The sequence below is a fragment of the Pinus tabuliformis genome, chromosome 5_1, assembly GCF_031772625.1.
Source record: "Pinus tabuliformis cultivar Carrire ecotype Pingquan chromosome 5_1, CPIR1, whole genome shotgun sequence".
NCBI lineage: Eukaryota > Viridiplantae > Streptophyta > Pinopsida > Pinales > Pinaceae > Pinus > Pinus tabuliformis.
Window position 1 is genome coordinate 7,703,210 of NC_142305.1, and position 18,661 is coordinate 7,721,870.

The window sequence follows — 18,661 nt, forward strand, 5'->3', positions numbered from 1 at the left end:
CATTCATTCAGATTTATGTGGTTCAATGCATGTTCCTTCTACAAATGGAAATAAATTTATGATAACATTTATTGATGACTACACCAGAATGTGTTGGGTTTATTATTGAATAACAAATCTGATGCTTTTCAAACATTCAAGAACATTCATACATGGATTGAAAATTATGCACAATGTCATATTGGCTCTATTTGCATTGATAATGGAAAAGAATACACTTCAAATGAATTTTAAAACTATCTTCACCAACCTGGGATCAAACATCAAACAAATGTGCCTTATAATTTGTTATCACCTAGATTTACCTCAGGCTGAAGGGAGGCAACTTCCAGGGTAACCACAAAGCAAGCTTAGCCTTGTAGCTAGCCCTACAAGGCCGGGAGAGGGCTCTCTCCTTTAGAATCTTAGTCGAGATGACTAGATCAGGTAAGGATTTTAGGCTAGGTATAGTAGCATGGGAGTTTTGATTGGGTTTTGTTGATGTCTTGCTAGATCAGGAGGATTTGGGCAGTTTAGGTCTATGGAATTAGGTCATAATTGCAATGTGTTCTATGGGGCAAGGTAGGCATAGGGTATAACATTCTTAAGCTTGATGAAATGAAGTGTTTGACTGGTGAGAAGCTAAGGAGGGCATGTGGAGATCATGGATCCTTCTTAAATAGTAGAAAAAACATGAAATATTGAGTGTTTTCCCAAGGCAAAGCATTAAATACAATGGATTCTACCTATCTTACTTGAAAACATTCAACTAGAAGCATTCATATGATTGAGAGCATACATAAAACAAGTAAACAAATGATCACATAAGGAAAAACTATGCTAGAACTCGATACCATAAGGATCCCATAAAATAGTTGCAATTCTTATTAATGGCCTGCCAAAACTGCTTACAAGAGAAATACAATCAAGTTTTGAGCATCCAGTTGAGTCCAACTTCAACCAATGTCTAAGAAAATACATAATATAGGCATCAAAACCACTCATCCTAGCCTCAGGGGTAGAATCCATGAGAGGACGAGTAGTTACAAAACAAATTGAACTGAAAGCTAAAGACTAGGGAGGTCAAACTGAATCATCCTTAAGGTGAAGGAAACTGATTCATTACATGCCACCTTGGCCATTTACTTGATGTATTTACCCTCCAAAATTGCAATCTCCCAATATTTCTCAAACGCGTAGCGCCAGGCTCCAAAAACAGGCAGAAACATGAAATTTTTGTGGTTTTTTGGCCTTTTCACCTAACAAAACTGACTTTCTCACTTGGAAACATGGTTTTTTCTGAATGTACATGGCCTTCTAAATCCAATGGTGGTGGTAATTTCTCCAAAAAGTGCCCCAAAAAAGTGCGCAATGCCCTAGGCACTACGTGTTTGGCTAGTGGACTGATAAAATAAATGCCTGAAAATGACAGGAAATGTTAACACTTCAAGTCCACTTTTGACTGCCTTCCTGATGTCCAAATTGAGCGTGGGATAGCTCATTGGAAAGATTTTTGAGTATAGTTTCCCGAAAATATTTAATTTTTCAATTTGGAGTTCATTTGCTCTATCAAAATCCCAATCTCCCAAGACTGATCAAACGCACAATGCCTGAAGGGAGTGCGCAACGCCAGTTTGAAGACAACTTTTTGAGGTCTTCCTCAACTCCAAATTGAGCTCATGATAGCTCGTTGGAAAGGTCTCTATGTCTAGTTATTATTTTACTCATCAAGAAATTCATTCTTTCACTCCAGCTAGGATAAAATTTGATTTTCCTTAGGTCACTCCAGAAATGCATCAACTCTCTTGAGGCAAATGATGTTTTGGACATGTCTCCCAAACCATGAGACCTGTGTAAAAAATGAAGGAGTTTTTTCTTTCTGGGTCTATGGTGGAAAAAAACCTCCCTCACTTTTGTTAAATGCATCTTATCTTGCTCAGAAACATCATTTGAATAAAACCTATCCCGATGTGTGAGACCGGGGATTTGTGGAAATGAAGGGAAATGAAGGGGATGAGGGGATTCTAATTTCTTGAGAAAATTTTGGGAAGTAGGGAGGGATTTTAGGAAGCAGGGGAAAGTGGAATTTCAAGGATTTATTGAGGGGAAGGCGTCCAAAAGGGCAAAACATAGGCCTAACCTAGAAAATTGTCAAATTGTAGCAATAGGCTAGGGTTTGTGGGAAAACGATGAATTTGAAGGATATCAGTGATGAGAAGTGTTTAAGAAGGTATTTTAAGGGTAGGAGAAGGTGTATGAGCATCAGGATACAAGTTTTATTGATGATTTTACCATCCAAGGAAAATTACCTTCAAAACCCTAGGAGAGGGAAATGAGCCTTACCTAAGCACAACTGAAGCACAAACAAGGTGTAAAATGACCCATTGGAGCCTAAAATAATGATGAAAACTCTTTGAATGATGGTACACTCAGCTGAACGGTGACATGGACCAGTACTTGGAAAACTTTGAAAGGAGTGAAAACAATCCTAGACCTACTAATACCTAGTGACCAAATTTTACTTGAAGACTCACTAAAATGACAATTTGACTTTGACACCCTAAGACCACTTTGTAAGAGCATGTTTGATCACTGGTGGAAGTATGAAAATACTGACTCTAACATAATCCCCAACACAACGGATTAGCTGAAAGAATGAATTAAATATGGTGCGCTCCATGATGTTTTTCAAGAATGTAAAATTGATGTTTTGGGTTGATGCAGTTCTATCTGCTGTATATGTAAAGAATATATGTCCATCTAATGCTATTAGAAACAAGACTCCTCATGAAATGTGGTATGGGAAAATTCCTTCGGTAAAGCATCTCAGGGTCTTTAGTTCCACATGTTATGACTTGATACCAAAGGTACATAAAAACAAACTTGGTGCAAGGAGTCGTAAGTGTATCTTCCTGGGGTATTCAAACACCTCCAAAGCATACCATCTCTATGATGAAGTCAATAAAATTTTTGTTGTATCTAGAGATGTAACCTTTCTTGAATCATCCAAAGCTGACAATGTTGCTGAGCAGCAACTTGATCACTTGGATAGATTCGCAAATGCATAATCGTTTCAAGAATTTGATAATCAGATTCCACATCTTGATGGGGGGATTCCTATACTATATCAACCTATGGAATATTCTTCTAAAGCACTCTCTCCCCCGCATGAAACTCCAACAATGGATGACACTTTGAGTGATGTGATTGAAATAATTGGGAGACTCAATCTTGATTCAGTCCCAACTCAATCAACTAAGTAGTCTGGACCATCTTAGGAAGGTCCCCCAAAGTGGTTGACAAAGACACGTGAAAGTGTTCATCCTGATGAGGTTGGAAAGATAGAAACTAGAAATTCAAATCAGAAAAATGGAGGTGATGTAGATGACTCTGACTCATCTATTGATATGGATTTTTGTTATAATTATGAATTGAATTTGTCTACAGATTTTGAATCAACTTCCTTCAAAGAAGCTTCTTCTCATGATGAATGGAAAGAAGCAATGCAAAAGGAGTATGATGAATAGATAAAGAATGGCACTTGGAAGCTGGTTGATCCTCCATTGGGAACGACACTAATTGGTTGCAAGTGGGTCTACAAGAACAAGTATAAAGTTGATGGCTCACTTGACAATGTTAGGTTCCTATACCAATAGGTGTCATATTTCATGATTGATTGTGGAAATGCCAAATATGATCATCCTTTCCATGCTACAAAGGTTCCATATTTTCAAAAAAAAATCAAAATTTTAAAAAATGTAAAGAGGGTATGCCCTAAAAGAAAAATCAAAGGGCAAAAAGAATGAATTGGTCAAGAAAACAAAAAAAATGAACCCCAAAGAAAAGACAAGGAGAGTGTGCTAGACAAAATGCCACTACTGTCCTATTTTTGAAAACATGTTCAAATTATGAAATCAGTGACTTCTATCACACTTGATGGATGGCCCAATAGCTCAATCTTGGCCAGTCCATGTTTAAATTTCTTGTTTTAGCATTAGAGAATAAGATCTGTTCCAACAGTTTATGTTTGGAAGATCAACAGATAGGTAGAGAAGCAGAGGGTCTCAACAGCTAAATCTGAGCCCTTGGAAGAGATAAGGACAGACTTAGATAGGAGAGCAGTCAAAAGAAAAAGAGAGAAAGGGTTTTCTAGCTCAAATGCACCCAAGGAGAATGAAGAAAAAATGTTAGGTGTATTAGGTTGGGTAGGCATTTTTTGAGGTTGCAGAAGCAGGTTGATTAGTAGTGCTGTCTATAAGAGATAATTCATCTTTTGTAAATATTATAAGTGCAAAGGCAGTTGTTTGGTTACAGTTCAGGTGGAGCATGTCTAACTTCCCCTCATTCCTCTCACAGCAACTACTCACTAACATCCCCTCAAGGACATTGGGATCTTCTCAATGGTCTTAGTTCATTTCATTTTATGAGAAATACTAAGTGAAACTCTGTGTTTGCTTAGCCTAAGCAAGCCACATTTCTTGTGTAAAAATAATCATTCCATTTCCCTTTCATTTCCCTAAAAACCTAAGTTATTACCTTATAAACTTAGTGCTTTCTATCCATAAAACCATATTAACATTAATTTTATTTGTATAGCTCCTTTATAATGTTTCCCCGCCCCTATCTTATGTAAAATACATAAAAAAATCCCAGAAATATTTTAAATATCTCACCACAGGCTTATTAAAGCCATATGTTAATATTATTTGCTAAATAATTTGGGGGTCCAAGGCTTATTCGAAGCAATGGACAACCCTCCCGAGCACATATAAACTATGGGTTTTATTTGACATTCGATTAAATAAATAACGAGCGCCCAAACCCAAAGTCTAAATATATTGCAAACCCCGCAAAAACATTGCAAAACGTTGAAAATATATGGGCAGGGCCTGTGCCGTACCTCCCTGTAAACTCCTCGTCCTGTCAACCATCCGATCTGATCCCGCAGATCGGACGGCTCTCGTCAATATCGAGGGCGCCCCGATGACCGAAAGATAGGCTCTGATAAAAAGCGGTATTCCCACCGTACTACGGGACGCGTGTCGCCCCCACAGCTTATTGCGTCTGTTTCGCCCAAAACCACCAAGGTACATAAAGAGATGTGATAAAACCACAAACTGCTCTCGCTTCCCGTCACTGACATTGTCGCCCGCGTCAGCGCCCACGTCACTGCCCATGTCACTGTCCACGTCAGCGCCCACGTCAGCTGCCACCTCATCACTATTTCGTCTGCCGTGTCTGCCACGTCAATGCCAAGTCACCTTCCGTACCCCCTGCTACCTGACAAAGATGACATCATGCTGACGTCACCCGACCAAAGGGCACCAAAAACCTGCCAAAATCAAAATTTTGTTAATAAGTCTTTTAACGTTGTTTTTGTCCATTTCTATTTGTTCGTTTTGCGCAAGCTTTGCATGGTTTTTGACGCCCAAAACGCCATTTTCGCTGCACAGTCCGCCACCCAGAGGAAGTTAATCCACAACTCGGGCCCTCAGCTTAGTCTTCTACCTGCATTTCGCACTAGGCATCCATAGAACAGGTATTTACCCGTAATTCACTCATAAACCATGTTTTTCTGAAGTTTTTTTGTAAAAGGCACCCGAAGAACTAGAATTCAAGATTAAAATGCGTTGTTGCCTACAAACCTTTGCATTATAAATCACTATTTTACCCATTTTTCCAAAGAAATCTTGTGAATTTTGTTCTCCTCTGCAAAATTTCCCACTAAACTAAAATTCAAGCCTTTTCCGCCTGCAAAATCTCCAAAAAATGCCCAAATATTGAGTTAAATTTGTCAAATCAGCTACAAAAGCATCACCATTTCCACTGTTTTATCTAGCTTCCCAACTAAACTCTGCAAACTTTGTCTTTTACTATGAATTTTACCCAGTGAGGTGATTTCTAAAGAAAACTCAGTTTGCAAATTTCCCGAGAAAAACCCCAGAGCCAGTACTCTGTTTTTTGTTGTTGCACAGACCCAAATTCCTATTATAAACACAGACAGTTGAAGCATGGAAGCTCCAGTGGCTTTGAATGTTGCCCGTCTGAATGCACCACATAAGGAATTGGAATGGATGCCCCTTGTTGACAAAGATTTCCAGATTAATGATATGATTGGAGGAAAGCCTCACCTCCAAGCTTTTGTGAAATTAGAAATAGCTACAGAATCAACACTGATGTCTTTGGAATTTGGGAGCCCAACATGCCTATCTACTACCTCCCTCTAATAAATGTCCTCCCTGATTTCATCCATTTGTTCTGTGCAAATTATGATCCCATACAAAGAGCAGTTATGGCTCCATCTGGGACTGTCCTCTTCTACATCACTCATCAATCCATAAATGAGTTGCTGAATTTTAAGCCAACTCAGCCTCTGGCTCCCCTTACCATGGGACTCTTGCTTGAACAAGGTGCCAAACTGCCCAGTTCAGAGATTACAAGAATTTCTCAATTGTTCATAAAACCAGACCGCCAGCCCAGGCAGCCACCTCCTTTTAATCAGGTCTGGTTCAATGAAGCTGGTATACTCATTACTGATATGATCTCCTACATCTTGGGCTTCAAAACCAGTGAGCATATTGATGAAACTGTTTTAGTATTGATGTCCATATTCACTCCAGGACAACCCCCTACTGTCAAGTATGATTATGCCACCTTCATAGCAAATAAAATCCATGAGCAATTCATGAACTTGGACAGAGAAAGAGTGTTCAAATACACATCCTACATATATCATTTGTTGTTGTACTATCAACCTGATAGTTTTCAAATTTCTCTTAGAAGATTGGACCTCAAAGGAGAAAGGAGGTCTGTAATTTTCTAGACCTCAGTATTCCATGAAGTTCACAACTCCCCTTACACATATTGTGAGTTCATTGACCTGTTCATATATCCAGCTACTTCTCTATTATTGATAACTCCTCCTGCCAGACTCTCTGCTGAAATGCAAAAAAAATTGCATCTCTCAAAGGAATACAATATTGGTGACTGGTATTTTTACCAAAATCACACAGTGATCAGGATTTATCGCTGTGAATTATCCCCCTACAAGCTGCCAAAGTATGTCCCTATGAGACTGTTTGCCCTGGAATACTTCCGGCAATTTAGTAGTTCAGATTTGACTCATTTCTATGGTGCTAGGAAAAAGGCACAGCTCAAAATAAGAAATCAATTGGGCCTTTTTATCTTCAATAAAAGGGAAGAGGCCTGGGAAGAAGCAGATAAGATTTTAAGGGATCAACTTATGCTGAAACAAAGTTTCCATTGCCATATGACCCTGAACATTTTATAAGTTTTAGAAGAGTCAAAAAAAAGCTCACAGGATATGTTCACCACAATATCCCTGAAATTCAACAATATGCTAATCAACAAGAATGGGCAGAAGGCACATTAGTTGAAGAGATTACTGAAGAAGAGAAATTAGAAAAAGAAATGAAAGGGCTTGAAAAAGCACTTGACCTAGACTCTTTTGGATAGGTCCCTTTCATATTGCCTCAACACATTGGAGCGGGCACATCAGCGGCTACAACTTCACAACAACCTGCCCAGGAAAGTACTCCACCTTCAGGGACATCCAAAGGCAAACAAGTGCTGCATTCAGAGCAGCAGGATATAATGGCAGACCAGCGAGATAGATCAAAGGAACAAAGCCAAGGGCAAGGTCCTTCAACACAGACAAAGGTGCCTGAAATCCCTGTGTTACAAACTCCTCTCAATGAGGAGAGGGCCAAGAAAAGGGACAGGCAGGAAGACACACCTATAGGTGGATCAACACAACAGCAAGGGGAAAAGAGGCAAAGGTTGAATCCTTACTCTAAAGAAGAACTAGCGGAAGAGACAGCAGGCAACCTAAGGGGTGAGGGAACAACTGAATAACAGACTCCTCCAATTTTGGAAACATCAACTAGCTCATATCAGCAAGAGCTAGAGAGGTAGCATGGTGTGGAGGTTACATCCACCAGGCAATAGAGCAAGCAAGGCTCGGATATCAAGAAAGCATTTACTGAAATAAAGGTCAGAAATGAGCCAATAAGGTTCCAACTTTATAATTAATTGCTGAGAATGGCCCCCACAAATCAACAAAGGCTAATGGTAGCCTATGATATTCAACAAGGGAAAATGACCCTTAGTCACTTCAGAACCACAATGCCGCAGCCACAGTCGGCTACTGATTATATCAGGACCAATATGGAAGTTCTCTCTAAAGACATCCACCCAATGAACCAAATTGAATTACATAAACAAACCGGAGAAATTGTGTACTCCACATGGCAGATAAGGCATTATTAGCACACAAATTGCAGAATTCATTGCACAATCCCTCTGCCCAATTAGAGTTGGAGAAGGCCTCCTCATTAGCTAAGGATAACAAAATTAAATCCTTATAGGAGATTATTTTTGAGCTAGGGCATGATCCCAAGGATCCCAAGGGCATACAGGCCTTAATAAGAAAGAAAGAAGAAGACACTGCAGCTCTTAGGAAGTAGCTCAAGCTGCCCATTACAATGCATCCACAAACTGCAGAAGTTGCACAGAAGAAAGCAGAGGATGACACAATGATTTTACTGATGAGGATGAATGAGAGGCTGGTAGAAACAGAGAAGGAATTGGAGGAAGCATTACAAGGAAAATAGGGAGAGTTGGCCTCCCAGCCACTAGAAAAAGCTCCAATAAGCACAACAGCTCCTCCTACAACTACACCAGCAGTCCCTCCCATTGTCGCAGCATCAACAGCAGGTACCTCAGTTTCAACAACAACTACAGTAGCAACAACAACAGTATCAGATACCAGCCTGAGCATGGAAGAGATGATGAAGGAAATAAAGGCCTTAGAACTCCAAATGGAAGAGCTAAAGGAAGCCAAAGAAAAACTGGCCAAGCTAGAGGTAAATTATGATAAATCCAAGATAATTGTAGTAGAAAAAACCAAAGAGGTAAAGGCCTTGGAAAATAAGGTAAAATCCTTGGAGAAAGATCTTACTCCACATAAAAATCTAACAGAAATCAAGACAATTCTGTGGACCAAAATTGGCTAGTCCATCACTGATCAATGGAGATCAATTCAAACCATCCATGAGCAAATTGAATTGATATAAATAGCCCAAATAGAGATTCAAAAGGCTAGGACATTACTGGGAAACATGCCCGAGCAAGCCAATAAACTAATTCATTTTTTAAATACTCATACTAGAGAACAACTAGTAGCTCTGGATATCAGGGACAGAACAGGCACCATTTTGACAGTGAAAAAGGTGCTGACCATGAGGAATTTTTTACAGAATCTAGAAAGAAAGTGCCAAGAAATGCAAATAGAAATAAATGCCTTTACAGAGAAGTTCGCAGTCTTGCAAAGCAAAGGGTTACCCAGCTTATTGACCAGCAATCAAAGACTGTTGACACATGAACAATATGCACACAGGGTGAATACATATGTTACCAATCAGATCACAGCATCATCAAGCTCTTCATAAGACATAGTACCTCCCTCTGGACAGAGTTTATATGACAAATTGGAAAATCTGTTCTACATTGAGCATGAAATAACACATATTTTTGAAGTCCAGCCCAATTACTACAGGTATACTAAAGCCAATGAAACATTAATAAAACTACAAAGGCACTAGCTGCCAACAGACCAATGGTGGCAGGGCATGTTGGAGGTTTTACCAAGATAATTTTGGTTCTCTTTCTTTTGATCATCTGCATTTAATCAAATTCAATGTACGTGCCACACACCATCAGAATGAAAACAACAGAAAAGAAAGGCACACCAGAACGCATTAAAGCAGAATTAGGCACAGATGATAGGGCTGTGACAGCAACGCAGGGATGCAAATTAAAGAGACAGATACCAGCCGACTTGTTGAGTCAAAAAGTCAAGTATAGCAGACCACCTAAGGCAGCCAGTACAGCGGAAGTTACTCCTACATTAATTACGCTTTGTTTTCAAAGTCATTTATTGCCTTTGAAGAAGTAGATGGATAAATTTATTTCTTGATATTTTCTCTGTAAGATATTTTGTAACTCTTTTTGTATAAATACCTACCCTAGAGATGTATTGGGGGTTGGTTGGTGAATATCCTTCTGGACCTGCGCTGTAAATTTTGAGAACCCTTCTGAATAAAGGTTGCTGGAGTGTTTTGCTGGTGAACTTGCTGGTTGTGGGATTAATGGCAAAAGAATATGTTGCAGAATTCTCATGTTACCTCATGGATCAATAAGTCTTTTTAACCCATGTTTTACTGTACCTGTGTTTTATCATCTATATATCATGTTATAAATTACAGGAAAAAAGGATAACCCAGAATTTACTTTGATGTACTCTGTGTTCAATTCCTGTCATTTTTCATGTTTTCTACAGGACTAGCATAGGCAGGAATTCTTGACTGCTCCTGTCTCCCTGATTCTTACACTCTGAATACAATTAGGGAATTCTTAACTGCTCCTTGATAGTGATTACTCACTTTCCCTCTGTCAGCATAATGAAAGATTCTTAATTTCCTTTCATTCCTTGACTTCATCCCATCTTATTCCAACTTGAAAATTGTTCTATGTTTAATTATCTTGCTCTGTAGTTCTTCCTTTTGCCAGAGAAACCATACCCAAAAGTTTATTTTCATTGGACTTCATTAACCCAATGGTCTGAACTTCTCACACTTTGCAGCCCTGTTTTATTGAATGTCACCATCCAAACATTAAACAACTATCTGCACTTCATAACTAGCCTAGCATATAGCAAAAGAAAGCTAAATCATAAAGAGAGAGCCCTCTCTAGTTGCAGATTGGCTAGAATCTGCAGCTAAAAGACTGGTTAGTGGTTACCTCGGCCGTATTCCCTTTTCACAGCTTTTAGGGAACAACCTGAGTGATAACATCATTGGCGACTCCATTGGGGAACTGAATGACTGTTTGTTACTACTGCTTATTTTCTAAAGCTACAGATGGAGCCTGAAGTTAGCCAGGTAGCCTTTGAAACTATCTTTGCTGTGCATTTACAAGAGTAAATAAACGCTGCTTCAGTCAATCTCCAGTATAACTTTAGGCTTTAAACAGCTGTCTCAAAAATTTGATCAGTTTCCTTTTATTTTCAAAAGATTTTTAGGAAATTCAAGACTATTACAAGTTATATTTTCCTAGGAAAATATTGTCAAAAAAAGTGTTCTTCAAGAATTCCCAGAAAATACGAAAAATAGATTTGGAAGCTGGCTCTAAAGAAGAAAACCTGTTACACTAGATCAAATCCAGATCCCGATCCTCCAGCTATTTTTGAAAATCCTAACTTGATCCCCAAGACCTTAGAAACCAAGAAAGTCTAGAAAATCTTGCTGATTTAAATCTTGATATAATTAAGCAAAACTTTACCCAATCACCTCCTAGAAAAGTAGCAGTCTTCTCTACAATTGCTGTAGCTTCTTCTAGTTCCCCATCATCACTTAAAAGCACCTCTTCCACTCCTCCATCTGCTCCACTTATCTCAGCTTTTATCCCTTTGCTTCCAGCTGTCCCATTTATACCTATAAATATGGCAAACTGATATGCTCCTCTGCAATTACCCGCAAATCCAGGGGCTATGCCTCAAGATTATCAGAGAAAAATTACATATTTTGACGGTACTGGATCATACATAGCCCAACAACACACTAAGAAAATGATGGACTATTTTGAGAATTATGAAATTGATGACAATGATGTCAGGATGAAATTTTTTGTTCAAAGTTTGATCGGTGATGTAAGGACTTGGTTTAGGGCACTTGCTGCAAACACAATTGCTGATCCGGATGCCCTGTACCAAACCTTTTTGAACAGATGGGAAAAGAAGAAGGACCCTTTACACATCCTAACAGAATATGAGAATTTGAAAAGGGGTCCATAAGAGAGTGTTCAAGATTACTGCACCAGATTCAACAATGTATACAATTCTATCCCTCAGAATCTCAGACCTCCACCTGACTTGGCCTTGATCAAATTCCCTGATGGATTTGACTCTGACATGGCATATCAACTAAGGGAAAGAGCTCCTCCAAGCTTAGAAGACATGCAGAGCATAGCTGTTAGTGTAGAGGCCAATCTGATCTATAAAAGAGCCCGAGCTAGAGCTGAGAGAAGGAATCCCTTCAAAGAAGAGCCTTGTGCATTTGAACAAAAACTAGATGGAATAATCAAAGGAATGGATAGGATCGGTGATAGAGTGGAATCCATTGAAATAAAATCTTCTTGGGAAGGTCAACCAAGTAACACCACTAGAAATCCAAACTTTAGAAAAAATCAAAATCCTAACACCGGGAAAGCTGGCCTTGATCAAAATATCAGACCTCCATTTCAAGAGAACTATGCTGAAGCTTCAACCTCTAGTGAGCCAACATACGATACACAAATCAACCTAATGGGTCTGAATAGTGAACAACAAAACTTTCTAACCCAATATGACCAAGAAGCTCATAATTTCAACCAATTTCAAATCAAATCCGGAGAATCTTTTGATTTTAGAGAGGGTTATGATGCAGCTGTCTATGAGGTCCATAAACAATACAAATTGAGAATTAGAACGATAGATGTGCCTGAACCCAGCAAGCTGAAAGATGCCAAACACCCTAAAAAAGCAAAGGATAAAACTACCCTGACAAAACTCCTTGCTAAAACAGACCTCAACCCAAAACAACCTACGGTTGAGGACATATCAGACTTGCAGCCATCAAGTGATCAGCCATCCACATCCTTTCCTCTAAAGAAGAGTGCAAACAACTCTCCTGAAAATAATTTCAAAGAAGATTTAATTCATACCAGCACTCCTGATGAAGAAAAAACCACTGAAAACACAGCAGAAAAGGAAAACCTTGCTGCTCGGAATATAAAAATTCCAGTAGAAAAACCTTTCAACCTCGAAACAAAAATAGGCAAATTAAAAATAGCCATTCCACTGCCCAAATTGGCTAAACATGAGGTTTATAGGGAACAAATCAACAGGTCACTTCAAATATCATAGAATAGAGATGCAGTCAATGTTTTAGATGACCAACCAGAACTAATTTTTGGGCCTGAGGTAAATGGTAAAACAGTAGATGGAGGAGTCCCTCCATTCTATGTAAGCTTAAACATTCATGACAAAGTGCTACATAATGCAATGTTTGATTCGGGAGCTTCCCATAACCTAATGCCTAAGTCTGTGATGGAAAGATTGGACCTAGATATCACACGGCCATATAAAGACTTGTTTTCATTTGATTCCAGCCAGGTTAGGTGTCTAGGCCTTATCAAAGATTTGTGTGTATCTCTAGTACAATACCCTACTAAGACAATTTTGATGGATGTGGTGGTAGCTGATATCCCACCAAAGTATGGAATGCTTTTGTCCAGATCTTGGGGTGCAAAACTCCAAGGATCTTTGCAACTAGACATGTCCTATGCCACCATTTCAGTCTTTGGCTAGCCTAAAATACTGTACCGGGAAACATTGATGAAATATGTTGTTAGCAGTCAGGAAAAGCCCCAAAACTTTCCCATTTATTCCATGCATTCAGATATGGATTCTTTCATCTTATAGAATGCTGAAATATGTCCCAAAACGGATCACAAGCTTCTAGAACCAACACAAAGAAGAAGTATTAATGAGGAGTCCACTGCTCAAGATCAAAAAATTGTTGAAATAATTGATCAAACGAATTCACAAGGCACACCATATGAGTTACAAAATCCAAATCTACCCATTAAGACAGTTTCCAAGACTCCTAATGATAGTTGTAAACAAGACATCTTATGGTACTTAGAGTTTGATGGGTCAGTGAATAAATTAGGAGCAGGGGCAGGGATTTGGATACACAATATGCAAAATGACCATGCTCAAGGACATGCATATAGGCTGAATTTTAGATTTACAAACAATATGGCGGAATATGAGGCCCTTTTGCTGGGACTTAAACTAATTAGAAGTCTAGGGGCAAATAAGATTTCAATACTAGGGGACTCTGATTTGATTATCCAACAAATGAAGGGGAACTTTGTTACAAATGATCTTAGGCTGAGAGCTTATAGAGGGGCAGCAATGGAAATACTCAACACCTTCTCAGAATATCAACTCACCAAAATTCTAAGAAACCATAATTTACATGCGCATAGTTTGGCAACTTTTGCCAGCACCTGCAAGATGCCATTCTAGCCCAACCATCACTTTACTGCTGAGATTAAACACAGACCTGCTGTCCCAGATAACGTAAAAAACTGGCAAGTGTTTGAAAATGATACACAAATCAATAATTTCTTGACTTTGAAAGAGGAATTCTCAAGCACAAACATAGACACAAGCACCCTTTGTGATCAACAACAAATAGAAAAAATTGAGAAAAGTATATCAGCTGAAACAGAAAATCAGATTTTGCATCCAACAAATTTTACTAGTGAAAATTTGCAAGAGCTAAAGCAAATGGATCTTGATGAAATTGCTGAGGAAGAGTCTGGAGTAATTGATTTAAAAGATAACTTTTTGCCCACAGGCTTGAATCATTTGGAGGATATTTTTGATTCAAATGATATACCAAGAAAGCCAAAAATGCAACCTTTAAATGTAGAAATTGAGGACAGTAATATAGGGACTGCAGATGACCCTAAAATGATAAAATTGTCCAAATCCTTGCCTCCAAACCAAAAATTGAAATACATTGAGTTGTTTAAAGAGTTTCAAGATGTCTTTGCATGGAGCTATGAGGACCTCAAGTCCTATGATACTTCGGTCATCCAACACACAATACCTTTAAAGGAGAATCAAAAACCTTTTAAACAAAAACTTAGAAGGGTTAATCTAGTCCTCCTTCCTCTCATTGAGAAAGAGGTCAAAAGAATGTACCAAGCTGGAATAATTGCACCCATCAGGTTCTCAGAATGGATTTCAAATCTGGTCCCCACTAGGAAGAAAACGGGAGAAATAAGACTGTGTGTTGACTTGAGAAATCTAAATAAAGTCTCTCTCAAAGACCACTACCCCTTACCAAAAATGGATCACATCTTAGAAAGGGTAGTAGGATTTCACTGTTAGATGGATTCTCAGGATTTAATCAGATCTTAGTTCACCCGGATGATCAAGATAAAACTGCCTTTACAACACCTTGGGGAACTTCCAAATATGTGAAAATGCCTTTTGGACTTAAAAATGTAGGGGCCACATTTCAACGAGCAATGGACATAGCCTTTGCAAAAGAGATCCATGATTTCCTAATCATATATCTTCATGATCTCACTGCTTTTTCCAAATCAGATCAAGAACATTTAGAACATCTCAGACAAGTGTTTCTAATTTGCAAAAAATATGGCATATCATTGAACCCAAAGAAATCATTGTTTGGCCTAGAAGAAGGCAAGCTCTTAGGTCATATAATTTCAAAAGATGGCATTAGAATTGACCTGGACAGAATACAAGCTATTCTCCAAGTGCCTCACCCAAGAAACATCAAAGAATTGCAAGCTTTTCTAGGAAAGATCAATTTCCTAAGAAGATTCATACCCAACTTGGCTGAACTAATAAGACTGTTGAATAACATGCTGAAGAAAGATTCCAAAGTCAAATGGACAATAGAAGCTAAACAAGCCTTTGAGGAAATCAAAATAGCTTTAACCAAAACACCGGTCCTCACAAGCCCAAAGTTTGATAGAGACTTCATAATCTTTTCCTTTGCATCTGAGCATACTATTGTTGCTGTCCTATTACAAAAAGATGACCAAGGATGCGAGAAGTCCATTGCTTTCTTCAGCAAAGCACTTAGAGATGCACCACTCAAATATCAAATTATGGAGAAACAAGCCTATGCCCTTGTAAAGGCCATCAAGGATTTCAGAGTTTACATCTTATACTCTTGTGTGATATCTTATGTCTCGAATGTCATGGTCAAAGATATTCTAACTCAATAAGGAATAGAAGGAAAAAGAGGCAAATGGATAGCTAATATTTTGGAATATGACCTTGAAATTAAGCCAACAAAACCAATAAAAGGACAAGGATTAGCCAAATTGATGACTGAAACCAATTTTCAAGCCCTTGACATTAATGAACTGGATAACGAATAGGAGACAACGACTCCACAGATCAATCAAGCCTTCTTACAATCACCTTGCTATGCTGATATAATTTATGTATTGTTAAACCTACAAGCTCCTCCAGGGTTATCCATAACTAAAAAGAGATTCTTGAAAATGAAAGCTTCAAAGTTTTGTATTGTAGACAATGTTTTATTTTGGAAAAACCATAAAGGGATTTTACTAAATTTCCTAACACAGGATGAAACTGACAAAGTACTGAAAGAATTTCATGCAGGACACTGTGGCAGACATTTGTATTAGAAATCAACAACTGATAAAATCTTAAGAGCTTGTTTTTATTGGACCTCCCTGTTTGCTGATGTAAAGAAATTTGTAGTTTCTTGCCATAAATGTCAAATCTTTGAAGGCAAAAGAAAGCTTTTAACTTTACCCCTAAAACACATTTCCACTGAGAGACCATTTCAACAATGGGGTTTAGATTTCATTGGAGAAATTCACCCTTCCTCCTTTAGCCAACATAAGTGGATTTTAACTGCCACAGATTACTTCACCAAATGGATAGAGGTCATCCCTTGTAGGCAAGCCAATGACTCAATCATCATGCAATTCTTAGAGACCAATATCCTATCTAGATTTGGCTATCTGGAAGACAATGTTGCTGCCTTTAAATCCAAAAGAATGATCAATTTTTGTCACAAGTACCACATTACCTTAGGCCATTCCACAGCCTATTACCCTCAAGGTAATTGTCTAGATGAATCATCCAATAAGAGCTTGACAAACATCATAAAGAAAGTATTGGAGGAAAATAAGAAGAATTGGCACAAAAAGCTTGTCAATGCACTTTGGGCAGACAAGTTAACCACAAAGATATCTATTGGGACAAGCCCCTATGAGTTGGTTTATGGTATGGAGGTTGTATTCCCTTCATCTTTGGGAATCCCTGTGATAAAATTGCTGCAAGAAATACAAGGAGAACCCAATGATATTCAAACAAGAATCAATCAAACAATTCATTTATAGCAGACTAGAGAAGAAGTGTACCAGAAAACCCAGATCCTACAAGAGAAACTGAAGAAGGATTTTGACAAAAGGACAAAGGCAAAATATTTTTTCTTAGGAGACAAAGCGCTGAAGTGGGACTCTAGGAGGGAAGATAAAGGAAAACATGGCAAATTCGATTTCCTATGGAAGGGACCTTTTGTTGTTCAGGCTGTACAAGGAAACAACAACTACTTTTTTAGAATCCTAGATGGTACAGAAGTTGAGGAAGGGCCAGTCAATTTTTTGATGCTCAAGCACTATTTTGATCCTCTTTGGTGAACCTATTAGGACTGTATTTGGTACATAACAATGTCTATTTTCAGCAGTTTATTACAACAATAAGGTAGGGAATAAGATGCAACAAATTTTGAGGAAAAGTAACAATTGTGCTACTTTTTATATGATATCTTGAGTCTATTCTAAGACTTAAGGAAGAAGACTGGGGAACTATAAAAATGATGACTAATACCGAGACAAACTGCCAGATACAGAGCTGTAATTGTTCAAAACAGCTTATGGGAAAAGCATATATGTTACAGAGATACACTTTTGTTTGTTTACAGGCAAAGGAAATTTCAGATTGCAGCAAGAGTTGAAAATAAGGCCATCTAGCCTACTGTTCTTGGCTTTTCACCTGGAAAATCCATCCCCAAGTGGAGCCACTGTTAGGTTCCTATACCAATAGGTGTCATATTTCATGATTGATTATGGAAATGCCAAATATGATCATCCTTTCCATGCTGCAAAGGTTCCATATTTTCAAAAAAAAATCAAAACTTAAAAAAATGTAAAGAGGGTATGCCCTAAAAGAAAAATCAAAGGGAAAAAAGAATGAATTGGTCAAGAAAACAAAGAAAATGAACCCCAAAGAAAAGACCAGGAGAGTGTGCTAGTCAAAATGCCATTACTGTCCTATTTTTGCAAACATGTTCAAATTATGCAATCAATGACTTCTGTCACGCTTGATGGATGGCCCAACAACTCAATCTTGGCCAGTCCATGTTTAAATTTCTTGTTTTAGCATTAGAGAATAAGATATGTTCCAACAGTTTAATTTTGGTAGATCAACAGATAGGTAGAGAATCAAAGGGTCTCAACAGCTAAATCTGAGCCCTTGGAAGAGATAAGGGAAGACTTAGATAGGAGAGCAGTCAAAATAAAAAGAGAGAAAGGGTTTGCTAGCTCAAACGCACCCAGGGAGAATGAAGAAAAAATGTTAGGTGTATTAGGTTGGGTAGGCAGTTTTTGAGGTTGCAGAAGCATGTTGATTAGCAGTGCTGTCTATAGGAGATAATTCATCTTTTGTAAATATTATAAGTGCAAAGGCAGTTGTTTGGTTACAGTTCAGGTGGAGCATGTCTAACTTACCCTCATTCCTCTCACAGCAACTACTCACTAACATCCCCTCAAGGACATTGGGATCTGCTCAATGGTCCTAGTTCATTTCATTTTATGAGAAATACTAAGTGAAACTCTGTGTTCACATAACCTAAGCAAGCCACATTTCTTGTGTAAAAATAATCATTCCATTTCCCTTTCATTTCCTTAAAAACCTAAGTTATTACCTTATAAACTTAGTGTTTTCTATCCATAAAACCATATTAACATTAATTTT